This window comes from Salmo trutta, chromosome 31, assembly GCF_901001165.1.
Source record: "Salmo trutta chromosome 31, fSalTru1.1, whole genome shotgun sequence".
Classification (NCBI taxonomy): Eukaryota; Metazoa; Chordata; class Actinopteri; order Salmoniformes; family Salmonidae; genus Salmo; species Salmo trutta.
This window is the reverse complement of record NC_042987.1, coordinates 32,314,338-32,330,919: the sequence shown is the minus strand read 5'-3', so window position 1 is coordinate 32,330,919 and position 16,582 is coordinate 32,314,338. Positions and strand designations below refer to the sequence as shown.

The window sequence follows — 16,582 nt, the reverse complement described above, 5'->3', positions numbered from 1 at the left end:
AACGTAACTAGCATTTCTATTGTTGGCTAATTGTTTGTTTTATGTGCTTACTGTTATCCAGGCTGTATCACAGCCGGCCGTGATTGGGAGTCCCGTAGGGCGGCGCACAATTGGCCCAGCGTCGTCTGGGTTTGGTCGGGGTAGGCCGTCGTTGTAAATAAGAATTTGTTCTTAACTGACTTGCCTAGTTAAATAAAGGTTAAATAAATAAACAAATTAGACAGTACTGAACTAATTTGCAAAGAAATGGCAAGTTTACTGAACATTTTTCGGTTCCTAAATAAATGGAAGTCATTCCTCTTTTGCTTGCAGGAGTTAATCTTCTCCCTTAGCAGCTTTGTGAGCTTAAAGTTGTTTTCTTTCTTCATCTTCAACTTCTGTGTTGACAATGTGTTGCTACAATATTAGAGAATTGAAATTCACGTAGAACGGAGTGACTAGTAGTGCTTACAGGCTTCTTGTCCTTTCCTCAGTCCCCTCAGTGCTCCATCGAAGCAGCTAGTTCCTCCAGCCTTCTTCCCTCCCGTAGCAGTGGACAGGCTGGTAAAGGACAGTTCTTTCTCTGATTCCTTGGTCTCCCGTTCAAGGAGCATAGTGTTTCCACCGGTGGTCAGCGCCTCATAACTGACGGGCTGCTGCTGTGGGGCCTCAGCCAGTACCATGCCCTTCTGAGGGTCCACAGAGTTCACTGACCGCTGTCTGTGGGAGATGGAGGTGTTTTCTCTGTGTTGGAGAGGTTTAGAAAATACCACAGTCGACTGCAGTTTTAAAACGGCAATGTTTTTTTTTAAGGGTGTGACTGAAACGGTACCAAATTCGCCATTCATGTATACAGTGGATATGTACAAATTAATGTGATATTTGAGTCTCTCTCGCACTAACTGCAGTTAATACTGCACTCTGACTTCAATATTTTTTCATAAGGGCATCTTTGGTCACCTTTGCATGGGTCAAACAAAAGCACCCTAATGATTGCTTGACAATCGAGCCTCCCACAATTGTATTTTTTTTTATTTAACTTTTATTTAATTAGGCAAGTCGGTTAATAACATTCTTATTTACAATGATGGCCTACTCTGGCCAAACCCTAACCCGGGCGTCACTAAAGCCAATTGTGCGCAGCCCAATGGGACTCCCAATTATGGTCGGTTGTGATACAGCCTGGAATGCAGGCGGCTGAAAGTTGTAGCTGGTAAGGAGCAAGTGCAGAAAATTGCAGCCGATACTTCATGACCTTGGATCACATGGTTGTTGCAAAGTTCATGCAGCCGACATGTAGGTGCAAATCGGATAGTTTTTATGCCCATAATGGCTCAGACTTTGAAAGAAAGTTACCATCTTGACAAAAAACGAGCTCATTGCCTTTGGATGGTAAGTTGAAACCACTGAATATCGCCATCGGACGGCCGTTGGGCTAACTTGAAGTATAGCCTAGTACAGGGTTCCCCAAGCGGGTGGCTTTATTTGGCCCCCCAAGTTGTTTTTATTGTTTGACATAATAGACTAAAAAACATCAGGAAATCAGCTCCAAGAGATTTTAAGTTAAGAAATCTGTTCGCAAGTATTCCCACTCATAATAGAGATAAACGTGATCGTATCATGATGTAGTCAAGGTTTGAAATGATTGTTTTAGTGAAACATATCTGTTTGGGCTCCTTGCGGTCAATTTGCCGTCTACAAATGTTCTTGTAATTATGTTCCGGTGCCCTGCCAAATCTGCTCAAGAAAAAATCGGCCCGCGGATGCCTAGTACATATTGTATTGAAACGCTTTGCGCAGAGAGAGGGCGCCTGGGAGGCACCAATAAATAAAGGAGCAGGGACTGCAAAACAACAAATTCTCAAATCACCCGCTAGTGTTCCCACTGTTCTGTGACTCCACTTCTCGATCGTTAGTTTTCGTCACGAAGCGGAGGAGGGAGTGTAGCCTAGTCATACGGGCAAGTAGGTGGAGAAAAGAAAATAATAAACGATATTTACGATAAGCGACAGCCAACACCGTGAGAAAGTGAAAGTGGCATCAGTCGGCAGTCCCAAAGACCGTCGTTTGATCTGCTTTTCATAGCTGTCTACTGTTATTGAGTGAGGTCTCCTCCTAGTTGGTGACGGATACAGTAGGCGACACGGGGAGACCAGCCTGTATTGCCCTCGCCAGGTAAGTGTGTCGTGTCAGTGTACCTTGGAAGTCATAAGGGTTCATCAATAGGCCTATAAAACACATTCTCTGTTTTAGCTCTTCAAAAAACGTTCAGAAAGATAACTTGCCATTACAATGTATTTATTTGTAGGATACTCATGTGGCACCCAGATCGATAACATAAAATATTGACATTGTTACCAATTTGACTTACATTGGGACAGAACGTGGCACATTAGTACCGTGCGTAATAGGCTATGCGCGTAACATACGTGCATTATGTAGTTATTACCGTGATAATTGCATGCTATGCCTTTGGGTGTCGACGGTAATCGCCCTTCTGACGAAGAAGGAATTGTAATACGCCTATTATGAAACAGATGGAAGGAAGCACAACGAACAGTGGCAGTATTTCCATTCGTGAAGGCTACTTATCGTCAGTCCTTCCAGAGACTGGTCGACTTGTTCGGGCTACCTGTTTATATCAAACCTCCATACATCTACATCTGTGAATATTATTTTAATACCACCTTTAATGGAAACCTATCTGAATAAAATATTGTTATCCACATGCATGCAGTAGATCATCAAATATGGCAATACTGTAGTAAAGCAGTTACAAAGTGAGGATGTTCTATTGCTACTATTTCAATGAGAAGTCTAGCAACCATTAAGCTACATGGCATATGACAGCACTATGGCCGCATTCCACATTTTTATCCCGATAGAAGAAAGTGCATGATTGCATGTTCTTGGCTCCTGAAGGTCAGCTTGACCCACCTGTGTCTTCAGCTCTGTCCAATGTGTAACTTATTGTAGCCGGTGGCACCTACTGGCCGCTATGAGATGAGGTGTGCGATTTGCATTAATACCTGAAGCGAAACGTTCAGGGAAAGAGTGTTGGTTCCACCCGGAAGCGCAAGGAACAGTGCACATTCCCTGTTCACTCCATGGGAGTATCTCAAATGGTTTTGCTCGCCTCCTCCGTCCTCTCCACCTTTTGAAAAATGTCAAAGGCAATTCAACCCACTGGTTGAATCAATGTTGTCCCCACATAATTTCAAAAACATTACGTTGAACCAACATTGAATAGATGTTGAATTGACGTCTGTGCCCAGTGGGAAATGGCTTATATGAAATGAGAACCACCTCTTCCATTTGCGTGTCATCAGGCAAATGGAGTTTACAGGTGTGGAATCCCAAAATATATGTGTAAAGTGGTACAAGTAGTGTAGCTAGTTGTGCAAGACATTTTCTAGATAAAAGGATAAGTAGCGTATCATTTTTAAATGTTTGCATGCTTTTCTCCTTTGAGAAAACAACAGCTGATTCAAAGGGGTGTTGCGGGTTGTTAAACCCTTCTGCCTAGACGCTGCGAGGATACTCTTGCGCATCCTCTGCCGAAGTAGGTTTTCGAGGAGGGGAGCAGACTCCTTCGTTCGCATACAAACACGTTTACTCTTCTCGACCACTTATTGGTTTCCGGGTCATCTTCTCGACCACTTATTGGTTTCCGGGTCACGGAGGAGAGGAGGACGGAGAAGTCGAAGTCTAAAGTTTGTTGAACTTTTGTGACGTATTCGACGCAGTTGGAGGGAAGTGTTGTATGCTGTTGGGTGAAGCGGCTTTGACAGCGTGCTGTGGGTGTGGAGGCCAGGAAAGAGCATGGCTTGCCAACTTCAAAGTGAGCTTGGGAGAAGCCTTTCACTGCTCTGACTGTGTTATTGAGTTCCTTACATTAGTTAGGCAGGGTTTGGTATTTGTTTAGTCCACCCTAGCAAATTAGCTGGTATTTCAGGCAAAATATTTGGGGATGCCTTGGCGGGCTGACTATTTTTTTAAATGTTTGTTGGTCTACAGTACATGTTTATTTGGTCACCACTTTCCTAGATACCGCCACAGCTGGCTTTACTTAGGAGGGAACTATTTAGTTAGAGAGCAGAAGCAAGCCTTATTCATCCACGTGTGTTTTTGTATGCTAATTATTAAGTGTTTTATCATCTAAATAAGTGTTTCATCATGAGTGTGCTGTCTTACAAAGAGTGTGAATACTTGTGATTATTTCTTGCCCTGCTGCGAACTCATTGTGTGTCTTCTAATAGCCCCAGCCAGTGTGTGTTCTTCTGTGGTGTACTGTGACTCACAATTTTATAAACTTTTGTATTGCTCTGCGATTGTTAATAAACCTTGGCACTTTGGAACTCTGTTTATGTCATTTATTTAGCAGACCTGTGCTTAACATGTCCCGAGGACCTCCTCTTGTGTGGCGTAGTACAGTTCACATTGTGATCATCAACAAGAGCGCTGACTGAGAGAGTGATGATGCAGCAGAATTACACCAGCTAGGGAGGCCCAGCCAGGGACACCCAGCCAAGGAGGCCCAGCCAGGGAGGCTCTAGGTCAAGGCGTTTATACACAGACAATAAGCCGCCCTATGTTCTGTCGCCCCATCACAGAGTGAACACAGGCATTGATTAGACCAACTCATTAGTACCCTTACTTACTCTCATCAAAGCCTCACTCTACGACGCCCATTAAAACGAAAGGCTGTCTTGTCAAAACATGTGTGGTTTTGTCATAAGGCTCCCCGGGCCTGTTTCTTGGAATATCGGTACAGTTTCTGCTAAACCAAAACATTATTATATGAATTGTCATTGTAATAATTTCCGGTAACTTCCAATTTAATCTTTTTATGACGACATAAACCATCAGTTTTTGTTCTAGCTTTTATTTTAAAACTGTACATTTACATTTGACATTTTAGTTATTTAGCAGATGGTCTCAAATCAAATTTTATTGACCACATACACATGGTTAGCAGATGTTATTGCGAGTGTAGCGAAATGCTTGTGCTTCTAGGTCCAACAGTGCAGCAATAGCTAACATGCAATCTAATAATTCCACAACAAATACCTAATACACACAAATCTAAGTAAAGGAATGGAATAGGAATATATACATATAAATATATGGATGAGCAACGACAGAGCGGCATAGGCAAGATGCAATAGATGGTATAAAATATAGTATATACATATGAGATGAGTGATGCAAGATATGTAAACATTAAAGTGCCATTATTAAAGTGACTAGTGATCCATTTATTAAAGTGGCCAATGATTTCAAGTCTGTATGTAGGCAGCAGCCTCTCTGTTAGTGATGGCTGTTTAACAGTCTGATGGCCTTGAGATAAAAGCTGTTTTTCAGTCTCTCGGTCCCAGCTTTGATGCACCTGTACTGACCTCACCTTCTGGATGGTAGCGGGGTGAACAGGCAGTAGCTCGGGTGGTTGTTGTCCTTGATGATCTTTTTGGCCTTCCTGTGACATTGGGTGCTGCAGGTGTCCTGGAGGGCAGGTAGTTTGCCCCCGGTGATGCGTTGGGACTGCACCATCCTCTGGAGAGCTTTGCAGTTGTGGGCGGTGCAGTTGCCGTACCAGGCGGTGATACAGCCTGACAGGATGCTCTCAATTGTGCATCTGTAAAAGTTTGTGAGGGTTTTAGGTGACAAGCCAAATTTCTTCAGCTTCCTGAGATTGAAGAGGCGCTGTTGTGCCTTCTTCACCATACTGTCTGTGTGGGTGGACCATTTTAGTTTGTCCGTGATGTGTATGCCGAGGAACTTATAACTTTCCACCTTCTCCACTGCTGTCCCGTCGATGTGGAAAGGGGGGTGCTCCCTCTGCTGTTTCCTGAAGTCCACGATCATCTCCTTTGTTTTGTTGACGTTGACTGAGAGGTTGTTTTCCTGACACCACACTCCGAAGGCCCTCACCTCCTCCCTGTAGGCTGTCTCGTCGTTGTTGGTGATCAAGCTCACTACTGTTGATTCGTCTGCAAACTTGATGATTGAGTTGAAGGCGTGCATGGCCACACAGTCGTGGGTGAACAGAGAGTACAGGAGGGGGCTGAGCATGCACCCTTGTGGGGCCCCAGTGTTGAGGATCAGCGAAGTGGAGGTGTTGTTTTCTACCTTCACCATCTGGGGGCGACCCGTCAGGAATCCAGAGTGACTTACAGTTTGTGCATTCATCTTAACACGATGTTTAATTTGGAAACTATTAGTAGTTGAAACTGTAGTAGTTTCAATTTAGACTATTCCTTCTGTCTTCCTTCCTCCATTTTTGGGCCGATATAATAATAAGAAATCATGGGAAGCTGTACATTCTTGACAGCAATAAACCCACAGGGTACTCACACAGTTTGACTTTTGAGTCAACGGTCTGTTTGGATACACAGGTGAAGCCAACTTGTAATGATTTCAGAAGTAAGTGTCTTCTTTGAAAGAGAAGGCTGCAGAACTTGCTCGGTAGCTGTGGTTACAGTCTTGAATAAACTCAGGTTTGTATATGAGGAATGAAGAGCTTAGACGCAATGCAATCTTTGCTTGTGAGTTTCTGTGTGTTCTACTTGTGAGGTTTCAAATCATTCTTGTTGATACACTTTAATACCAACTGTCTTGCCAGTGATTAAAATATGTGCGAACACACACGCACACGCACACACGCGCACACACACAGTCACTCACTTCCTCTGTTTCCTCTAGTTCATGTTTATGTGGGTGATTGAATAACCTTCTCAGTAATGAACTCAGAGGATATGACTGCTCACTCCACAGCCTAATGAAATTGATCAACTGGTGTCCCCAAGACAATATCATAATACACTAATACAACATAAAACATTATTGTTGACATAATGTGGAAATTAGCTCTTTACCATAGCACACAAATTGCATTGACAAAACAGTGCAACATCAATAACACTGTCATCTTCACTAGCACTTCACTAGTCTAAAATGGGGTCTGACTTGAGTTTAAAAATAAATCCCAAAAACAACCCCAATAAATCAAAAAATAGAGTATAACTGTGTAATAATAATTTTTACAGTGTAGTTTGCTAGTAAATACCTGGTAATTTCTGTACTTAAAATAAAGTGCCACCGAACAAAAATGACTTTATTAGTGCCGGCAAATCCAGAGTCATGTTTCGTCCTGTTGTTTGTGGTGGTTTGTTCAGCCATATGTTAGGGAAAGTTTGTCCACTTGACCCAAGAACATACACTGAACAAAAATATAAATGCAACATGTAAAGTGTTGGTCCCATGTTTCATGAGCTGAAATAAAAGATCCCAGAAATGTTCAATACACACAAAAAGCTTATTTCTCAAAAATGTTGTGCACAATATTTGTTTACGTGTTACTGTTATTGAGCATTTCTCCGTTGCCAAGATAATCCATCCACTTGACAGGGTTGGCATATCAAGAAGCTGATTAAACAGCATGATCATTACACAGGTGCACCTTGTGCTGGGGACAATAAAAGGCCACTTTAAAATGTGCAGATGAATCACACAGCATAATGCCAGAGATGTCTCAAGTTTTGAGGGAGCGTGCAATTGGCTGCTGACTGCAGGACTGTCCACCAGAACTGTTGTCAGACAATTGAATGTTCATTCCTCTACCATAAGCAGCCTCTAACGTCGTTTTAGAGAATTTGAGAGTACATCAAACCGACTTCCCAACCGCAGACCATGTGTATGGCATTGTTAGGGTCAGCGGTTTGCTGATGTCAACGTTGTGAACAGAGTGCCCATGGTGGCAGGGGGGTTATGGTATGGGCAGGCATAAGCTACAGACAACGAACACAATTACATTTTATCGATTGGCAATTTGAATGCACAAAAATACTGTGACGAGATCCTGAGGCCCAATGTGAGGCCCATTTTTTTTTAAAGGTATCTGTGACCAACAGATGCATATCTGTATCCCCAGTCATGTGAAATCCATAGATTAGGACCTAATGAATTTATTGCAATTGGCTGATTTCCTCATATGAACTGTAACTCTTTAAAATCTTTGAAATTGTTGCCCGCTGCGTTTATATTTTTGTTCAGTATCGATTAACCAACAGGAGTTTTAACATTACCGATGTACAGTAGCCACACCCAAAACTGATGATTCAGTGATAGCTTTGCCTTAGGTATCATGTGATGAATTTATGCTTTTAATTGTATAACTGGAAAAAACAATGCCCAAAGAGGGTGATATTTAACAGACAAAATTGGGTTATGACAACCTTTGTGCCCTGGGAGTTGATTCTTCCTAAAAAATATCACTTTTTTTTAATAAAGAACTAGATATTACTTCATAGGAAATGACGTATAATAGATAAACATCTGTGCCTCTCTGCTTTCCTGCACGAAGTGTGTCTGTTAGGACCGATATTTTAATCTGATTTGAATGGGGATCAAATGTGTGCTTCAATAATTTAATGGTTGTCGTAGCAACTATCTGAGATGGAAGCGGACTTCCACCTAATTTGTGTAGTCATAAACTCTGGCGGTGTAGAACGTTGTGTCTCGTCCTTACAAACCCTGTGTGACACGCTAGTGTAAAGTCTTCCTTTCCAGCCGTTTCTCTCTCTACCTCTATCTCAATCAGCTACATGGTAAATACTCTGTTTTGGTCATGCATCCTGGATGCTCATTCAATCTCTTTGTTGTACTGCTGTAGTGAAAAAACTCCCATTCAGATGAAGTGGAGAGGAATGTGTATGTCTGTGGAAAAGATAGATGGATAGATAGATAGTAATTGTATTCTTGAGGAGTCTATCAAGTGGTTTAACCAGCCTACAGATCCTCATTCTCTCTCAGGTTATCGAGGGTCAATCTCCAAACATTTCCAGATTTTACAATCAACCTTAAAACATTCCTAGATTTCCCCATATGACAAGCAGAATTCCAACTTAAATCCCCTTCAAAAGGAATTCTATTAGTAAGGGGGATGGCAGGAAGAGAGGATGGATGAGAAGACAACAAAGAAGGGAGGGATATGACAATGGTTTATTTTTGGATGCAGGCAGCATTGTGCCGCATGCCGTCGTCGTGACCACATGAGTTGTTACCATGTAGAAGCTGTCATATGCAGAGACCTCTTCAGTGGACGAGCTTTATCTTCCAACTGGTGCTCTCTCTCTGTCTCTCTCTTTCATACACACGCATGCGCATACACGCACACGCACACACACTTGTGTTCTTATGGTGAAGCAATTGTTTTCTCATGAATTTACACATGCACTGATGCACACCTAGCTGATATGATTGAATTTAAGTCAGTTTATGGGAAGCTCAAATCCAGCCCTAGGCACTCATAGCCTGGCCTTTTGAATCCATCCTAGTGAGGTTAGCAACTGTTGATACTGAGGGTGATGCCAATGATAACTGATTGCTTGTCCAAACCCAGGGAGGGTGTAAATCATACTCTCTTAGAAAAAAGGTGCTATCTAGAACCTTTAAGGTTTTTCAGCTGTCCCCATAGAAGAACCCTTTTAAGAACCACTTTTGGTTGCCGGTAGAACTCTTTTGGTTTCAGGTAGAACACGTTCTACAGAGGGTTCTACCTGGAACCAAAAGTGTTCTACCAGAAATCAAAAAGGGTTCTCCAGCCGAATAACTTTTGGAACCCTTTTTTTCTAAGAGTGTTATAATACAGTACTACAGATATTAATTTGAGCTATTTTGTTACAGCAGGAATATAATCCTACAGCAACAAGAAATGTGAATCATAATGTGGATTATAATTAATGTAAAGTTTTGTAGAAGTTGATACAGTTTTACTTAGGGCAAATCAAGTCTGGAAATTACAAACTTTAGAAGCCTTTTTAAAACTCAATTACACTACAAGTTTGCACTTCCTGTTATGCAGGAAAATTCTCTGCAACAAAAGTGATCAAATTAAAATCCTACATATGTATTGACCTGCTTTTGCTCACTTCGTTAGCCTATAGACTTAGATATCCAATTAAAAGATACAGTAAGCACTGAAAACACAGCCAGGTTGGCCTATCCATTTAGAAAGACAAAGTGGTTCATGAGGACATAACAGTATTATCTCTGACAGCATTATCTCTGACACCATACATGTTGTGGCATTGTTAGAGGACTAGTAGTAGCTGAGAGTGGAGAGGGTGGCTGTTTGACATGATATAGTACAATAACTGTAAACTATGTATGGCAGTGTTTCTATAGTAGTGATTTGGAACCACTGAGGCTGATACAGTGAATCCAATCCAAACCAGGGAGCTCAGGAAGTGTGATGTTTATTCCCTAAAGGCAGAACCAGTCTGAGGGTGGGATAAAATATTGCTTTTTAATTTGAGGCTCCTATCGTAACTGTTGAGTCTCTCCTCAGATGAGCGGCTCAGGCTAATGTCAAGCTAACGTTAACTTCCGTTGTTGATATGAAGCTCTGGCCTCGGTCACTCTGTTCTAATGCTTTGTCTTCCTATCGGAAGACTAGGGCCGGGATTCAATTCAAGGCACGTTATAGAGTAGCGCATTGCTCTTGACTTTTAAAGGTAATTTACGTTTGAGCTGACATTTAGCGTTTACCGTTAATGCGATCTCCACAAACTTCCGGGCCGCAAATCCTGGCCTAGTAGTGCTAGTAATTATTTGAATCATAGACATACAGTGAACAAATGTAATGTAATGTACTGTATGTGTGTTATGCTAAGTATATTAAATGTGTGTGCAATACAACGTGTTACTCGTTATATTAAATTATTTAAAGAGCCACTGCCTTTAAAAAGCAAACAATCCCATTGAAAACGGCCTATGTGGCATTGATATGTGTCAGAAACATTTATTCTAGTCAAAATTGTCTACAAAGTGTAAATAGGATCATTTTTGTCATAAAGTCAGGCTCATCCAAAACGTAGTTTTGAACATCCGTGTGTCACAACGGGTAAATGAAGGTTGGGTTTTGATTTGACGATGTCCATTTGCCCACTAACATGGGATGAACAGCTGCGGTGATTGCTCTTAAAACAATAGCATATACAGTGAGACAGTTTACATGAAACATATATATATATATATATATTTTGACAAACATCAACCAAACGTGGAATCGGTCAGGAAACACACCACCAAGACTGAAATCATGTGCCAATCGGCGTGTTCAGTGGCTCTTTAATATGTTTGAAATTAGATACCAAAGACAGATTGACGCTTACTATTATTAACAATAGTCGTAACTGATGAAAATGCAGAGAACACGTTTGTGTGTAGGCTACTGTACGTGCACAGAGCTCATAATGGTATCCCCCCCCAAAATAAAGAAGAATCCAATATTCTGCTGTCCCCTGCTGCTGATATATATGGTGGGAATGCAGGCGTTATCACAACTTGGATTTTCCTGTTGAAACCAAACGTCTGAAAACATTGGATAGAAAAAACATATTATATTTCAGAAATTCCAATCAGAGGGCTAGCTAGGGGTTATTTATGTCTCTGTCGGGTAGCTAGGTTGCTAGGGGTTGTTTCTGTCTGTGTCAGGAGTAGCTAGGTTGCTAGGGGTTGTTTCTGTCTCTGTCAGGAGTAGCTAGGTTGCTAGGGGTTGTTTCTGACTCTGTCGGGGGTAGCTAGGTTGCTAGGGGTTGTTTCTGACTCTGTCGGGGGTAGCTAGGTTGCTAGGGGTTGTTTCTGTCTCTGTCAGGAGTAGCTAGGTTGCTAGGGGTTGTTTCTGACTCTGTCGGGGGTAGCTAGGTTGCTAGGGGTTGTTTCTGACTCTGTCGGGGGTAGCTAGGTTGCTAGGGGTTGTTTCTGACTCTGTTGGGGGTAGCTAGGTTGCTAGGGGTTGTTTCTGACTCTGTCGGGGGTAGCTAGGTTGCTAGGGGTTGTTTCTGACTCTGTCGGGGGTAGCTAGGTTGCTAGGGGTTGTTTCTGACTCTGTTGGGGGTAGCTAGGTTGCTAGGGGTTGTTTCTGTCTCTGTCAGGAGTAGCTAGGTTGCTAGGGGTTGTTTCTGACTCTGTCGGGGGTAGCTAGGTTGCTAGGGGTTGTTTCTGACTCTGTCGGGGGTAGCTAGGTTGCTAGGGGTTGTTTCTGACTCTGTTGGGGGTAGCTAGGTTGCTAGGGGTTGTTTCTGACTCTGTTGGGGGTAGCTAGGTTGCTAGGGGTTGTTTCTGACTCTGTTGGGGGTAGCTAGGTTGCTAGGGGTTGTTTCTGTCTCTGTGCTCCTCATGGAAAAGCTGTATTTTTACTGTGGAATTTTGTTGCTGAAACTTTTCTTGTATTTGTTGTGGCTGTACTGTTAGATTATAAAATAATGTCTCGGATTATAAAATAATGTTTCGTTTCCATGGTTTTGTCAGTGACATTTCATCCCTGTTTACAGCCCTCGAAAGGGCCACTTACACAAAGTTATTAATTCCTTAAACATTGTCCTGACATGAAATTAACTTAGGAGAAACATAGGTAATAATGAAATGACAATTTTCTTAAAATTACCCGAAATTGGCGCACGGTTGTTTAGGTTGGAGTTGGCATGGCATATGGAAGAAAAAAAGGGCTCAAATAAGTAGCAATTCCTCTTTATGGACGCTAAGTGGCGCACTAGACTACATTCCCAGCTCTCACATTGTCTTTGCTCAGGCGGTCTAAAACTTTCCTGAGGCAGAGCATACACTTGTATCCTGCTTTTAATGGGCTACTTACAAACAGCAACATATCCAAATATTGAAATACATACATCACTCTGATATTGTGCGTATGTGAGGGTTTGCCACCTTGGCAGAGTGGTGTCATCTCATATTGCAGTATGTATTGTGGTACATGTGGTTTAAATAATGTAAATATACTTAAGTCGCAACCTTAGACTAAATACTGAAGTAAATACTTGAATGAGCAAAAGTTTCCAACACCCCCATTCCTGAAACAAGGCTGCTTTGTTTGGTAGAGGACAAAGTTAGGGTAATGTGCGTTAGCTAGTACAATGCACTCGGTCAGTAGGGTAATAGGGTCCTCACTTGCAGGTGCAATTATAGTTCTGCATTAGCTACAGATTGAAGGAGAACTTTCCTCCAATACAGGATATTTTAAACTTGTAGTGTATTTGAGGTTTAAAAAGGCTTCTGAAGTCTGTAATTTACACTTTGACATTTCAGACCTGTTAAATAAAGGTTAAATAAAACAATTAAAAAGTAAATAATCCTTTACGAAAAATGTATCATCCCCTACAAAAATGTCCATTAATTATAATCCACATAATAATTCAAATTTCCTGTTGCTGCAGGATTATTTTCCTGCTGTAGAAAACTGGCTCAAATTAAAATACTACATCTGTAATGACTCAGTCAGGATGGGAAGAGATGCATTGTGGAATTCCTTAACCCCACGTCATGGCTTAATATGGAGACAGAGACGAGGGGCCTTACTACAAGGTCCAGGTGTCCTGACAATGACCCCCTCCCCCTCCCCCCCTTTCTGCCAGCTTGGCTTTGCCAGGTGGGCTAACTACAACCTTTAGTGAGTAGACTTATCCACAGCCCATTGATATTGTTTTCTCTTCCGTTGTATATCTCCTCTGTGTGTGTGTGTGTGTGTCTCTATGTGTGCGTGTGTCTGTATGCAAACAACAATTGGGTCACTGAGGTAAAGGTACCCTGTCTGTGTCTAGCGGGTGGCCTGGCCCAATTGAAGTATCCTCTAGCAGGGTTTATAGTGTCATACGTGTGTGTGTTTTTTTTGCAGAGGATTCCCCAAGCTCCTAGAGATATGTGTCTCGCTTATTGATCCCACTATGCTGTCAACAGCTTTGATAACAGCTCTGTGGGTTGCCGGGGGACCAAATTACGTTTCATTTACTCTAATAACAGACATGCACATTGAACAGTAGGCCAATAGCTTTGTGGTTTGCTTGAGAAAACACTGGCAGGTGTTGTTGTCTATTTTAGAACTATATCATATTGCCAATGATAACGTTCACGTGAAATGTGTTAGGCTTCTGTAATTTTCCATAAAACTCCTGTCAGGGCGACACAGGAAGACACACCTTTCATAAAGACGCCAACTCTCTCTTACCTGCACCAATATTAATATTGACCCTGACCTATACTCTACAGCATTTCATAACCATACTGCACTTATATGGGTTATTTCCCCCGGGCTCCACCAGCCCACGTCAACTTCCTGCCGGACGGGTAAAGGGGAAAAGTCTAAACGAAATCCTGGGGATGTCCCAACTCTGACATCACATCAAATTTTAAATGGTTAAGGTTAGGGTTGAGGTTATGGTTGAGGTTAGAGTAGGGGTTCGGGTTAAGGTTAGGGTTGAGGTTAGAGTAAGGGTACGGGTTAAGGTTAGGGTTGAGGTTAGAGTAAGGGTACGGGTTAAGGTTAGGGTTGAGGTTGAGGTTAGAGTAGGGGGATGGGTTAAGGTTAGGGTTAAGGTTAGGGTTGAGGTTAGAGTAAGGTTAGGGTTAAGGTTATGGTTAAGGTTAGAGTAAGGGTACGGGTTAAGGTTAGGGTTAAGGTTAGGGTTGAGGTTGAGGTTAGAGTAAGGTTAGGGTTAAGGTTATGGTTAAGGTTAGAGTAAGGGTACGGGTTAAGGTTAGGGTTAGGGTTGAGGTTAGAGTAACGGTATGGGTTAAGGTTAGGGTTGAGGTTAGAGTAAGGGTTCGGGTTAAGTTTAGGGTTGAGGTTGAGGTTAGAGTAGGGGGATGGGTTAAGGTTAGGGTTAAGGTTAGGGTTGAGGTTGAGGTTAGAGTAAGGTTAGGGTTAAGGTTATGGTTAAGGTTAGAGTAAGGGTACGGGTTAAGGTTAGGGTTAAGGTTAGGGTTGAGGTTGAGGTTAGAGTAAGGTTAGGGTTAAGGTTAGAGTAAGGGTACGGGTTAAGGTTAGGGTTAGGGTTGAGGTTAGAGTAAGGCTATGGGTTAAGGTTAGGGTTGAGGTTAGAGTAAGGGTACGGGTTAAGGGTTGAGGTTAGAGTAAGGTTAGGGTTGAGGTTAGAGTAAGGCTATGGGTTAAGGTTAGGGTTGAGGTTAGAGTAAGGGTACGGGTTAAGGGTTGAGGTTAGAGTAAGGTTAGGGTTAAGGTTATGGTTGAGGTTAGAGTAAGGGTACGGGTTAAGGTTAGGGTTTAGAATAGGGACGTCCCAAGGATTCAAGATAGCACTAATCCAGGTAATGGTAGATGTTATACAATAGATATGACTTCCTCTGGGTGAAGCCGATCAGGAAGAAGTGGTATCAATAATAACAATGACAATGCATGTTTTATAGCTCACATTCAAAAACAAAGGAAGCTCAAGGTGCTCCCGAGTGGAGCACCGGTCTAAGGCATTGCATCTCAGTGCAAGAGGCGTCATTACAGTCCCTGGTTCGAATCCAGGCTGTATCACATCTGGCCGGGATTGTGAGTCCCATAGGGCGGCGCACAATTGGTCCAGCGTTGTCTGGGTTTGTCCGGGGTAGGCCGTCATTGTAAATAAGAATTTATTCTTAACTGACTTGCCTAGTTAAATAAAGGTTAAATACATCAAAAATAAATTAAAAGTGCATGAAACACAGTCAAGTCGATAAAAGCATGAGCGATGAAAGTGATCGACGGGGCTGTAGTGGAGCGGGTCGAGAGCTTCAAGTTCCTTGATGTCCACATCATGGTCCAAACACACCAACACAGTCATGAAGAGGGCACAACAATGCCTCTTCCCCCTCAGGAGGCTGAAAAGATTTGGGGTCCTCAGATCCTCCAAAAGTGAGTAGGCCTATTGACTGGCTGCATCACCTCTTGGAATGGCAACTGCTTGGCATCCAACCGCAATGCGCTACAGAGGGTAATGCATACAGCCCAGAACATCACCGAGCTCCCTGCCATCCAGGACCTCTATACCAGGCGGTGTCAGCGGAAGGCCAAAAAAATGGTTAAAGACTAGCCACCCAAGTCATTGCCTGTTCTCTCTGCTACCACACGGCAAGCGGTACCGATGCCCCAAGTCTGGAACCAACTGGACCATGAACAGCTTCTACCCCCAAGCCTTAAGAAGGCTAAATAGATAGTTAAATAGTTAACCAAATCGCTACCCGGACTATCTGCATTTACCCTTTTTTCACAAACTTTTTGGACTCATCACATACAGTGAGGGAAAAAAAGTATTTGATCCCCTGCTGATTTTGTACGTTTGCCCACTGACAAAGAAATGATCAGTCTATAATTTTAATGGTAGGTTTATTTGAGCAGTGAGAGACAGAATAACAACAAAAAAATCCAGAAAAACGCATGTCAAAAATGTTATAAATTGATTTTCATTTTAATGAGGGAAATAAGTATTTGACCCCCTCAATCAGAAAGATTTCTGGCTCCCAGGTGTCTTTTATACAGGTAACGAGCTGAGATTAGGAGTACACTCTCAAAGGGGGTGCTCCTAATCTCAGTTTGTTACCTGTATAAAAGACACCTGTCCACAGAAGCAATCAATCAATCAGATTCCAAACTCTCCACCATGGCCAAGACCAAAGAGCTCTCCAAGGATGTCAGGGACAAGATTGTAGACCTACACAAGGCTGGAATGGGCTACTAGACCATCGCCAAGCAGCTGGTGAGAAGGTGACAACAGCTGGTGCGATTATTCGCAAATGGAAGAAACAAAAGAACTGTCAATCTCCC

General features: G+C 42.4%; 1 protein-coding gene across 1 annotated transcript in view; it reads left to right on the top strand.

The window, feature by feature from the left end:
* The first annotated feature begins 1,822 nt into the window (after window positions 1-1,822).
* The window catches only part of LOC115169987 (guanine nucleotide-binding protein G(I)/G(S)/G(O) subunit gamma-12), a 41,609-nt gene continuing 26,849 nt past the window's right edge, over window positions 1,823-16,582 (top strand). The window contains exon 1 of the mRNA XM_029726164.1: window positions 1,823-2,154. The gene's annotated coding sequence lies outside the window, so the exon portion shown is untranslated. The remainder of the gene's footprint in view (window positions 2,155-16,582) is intronic.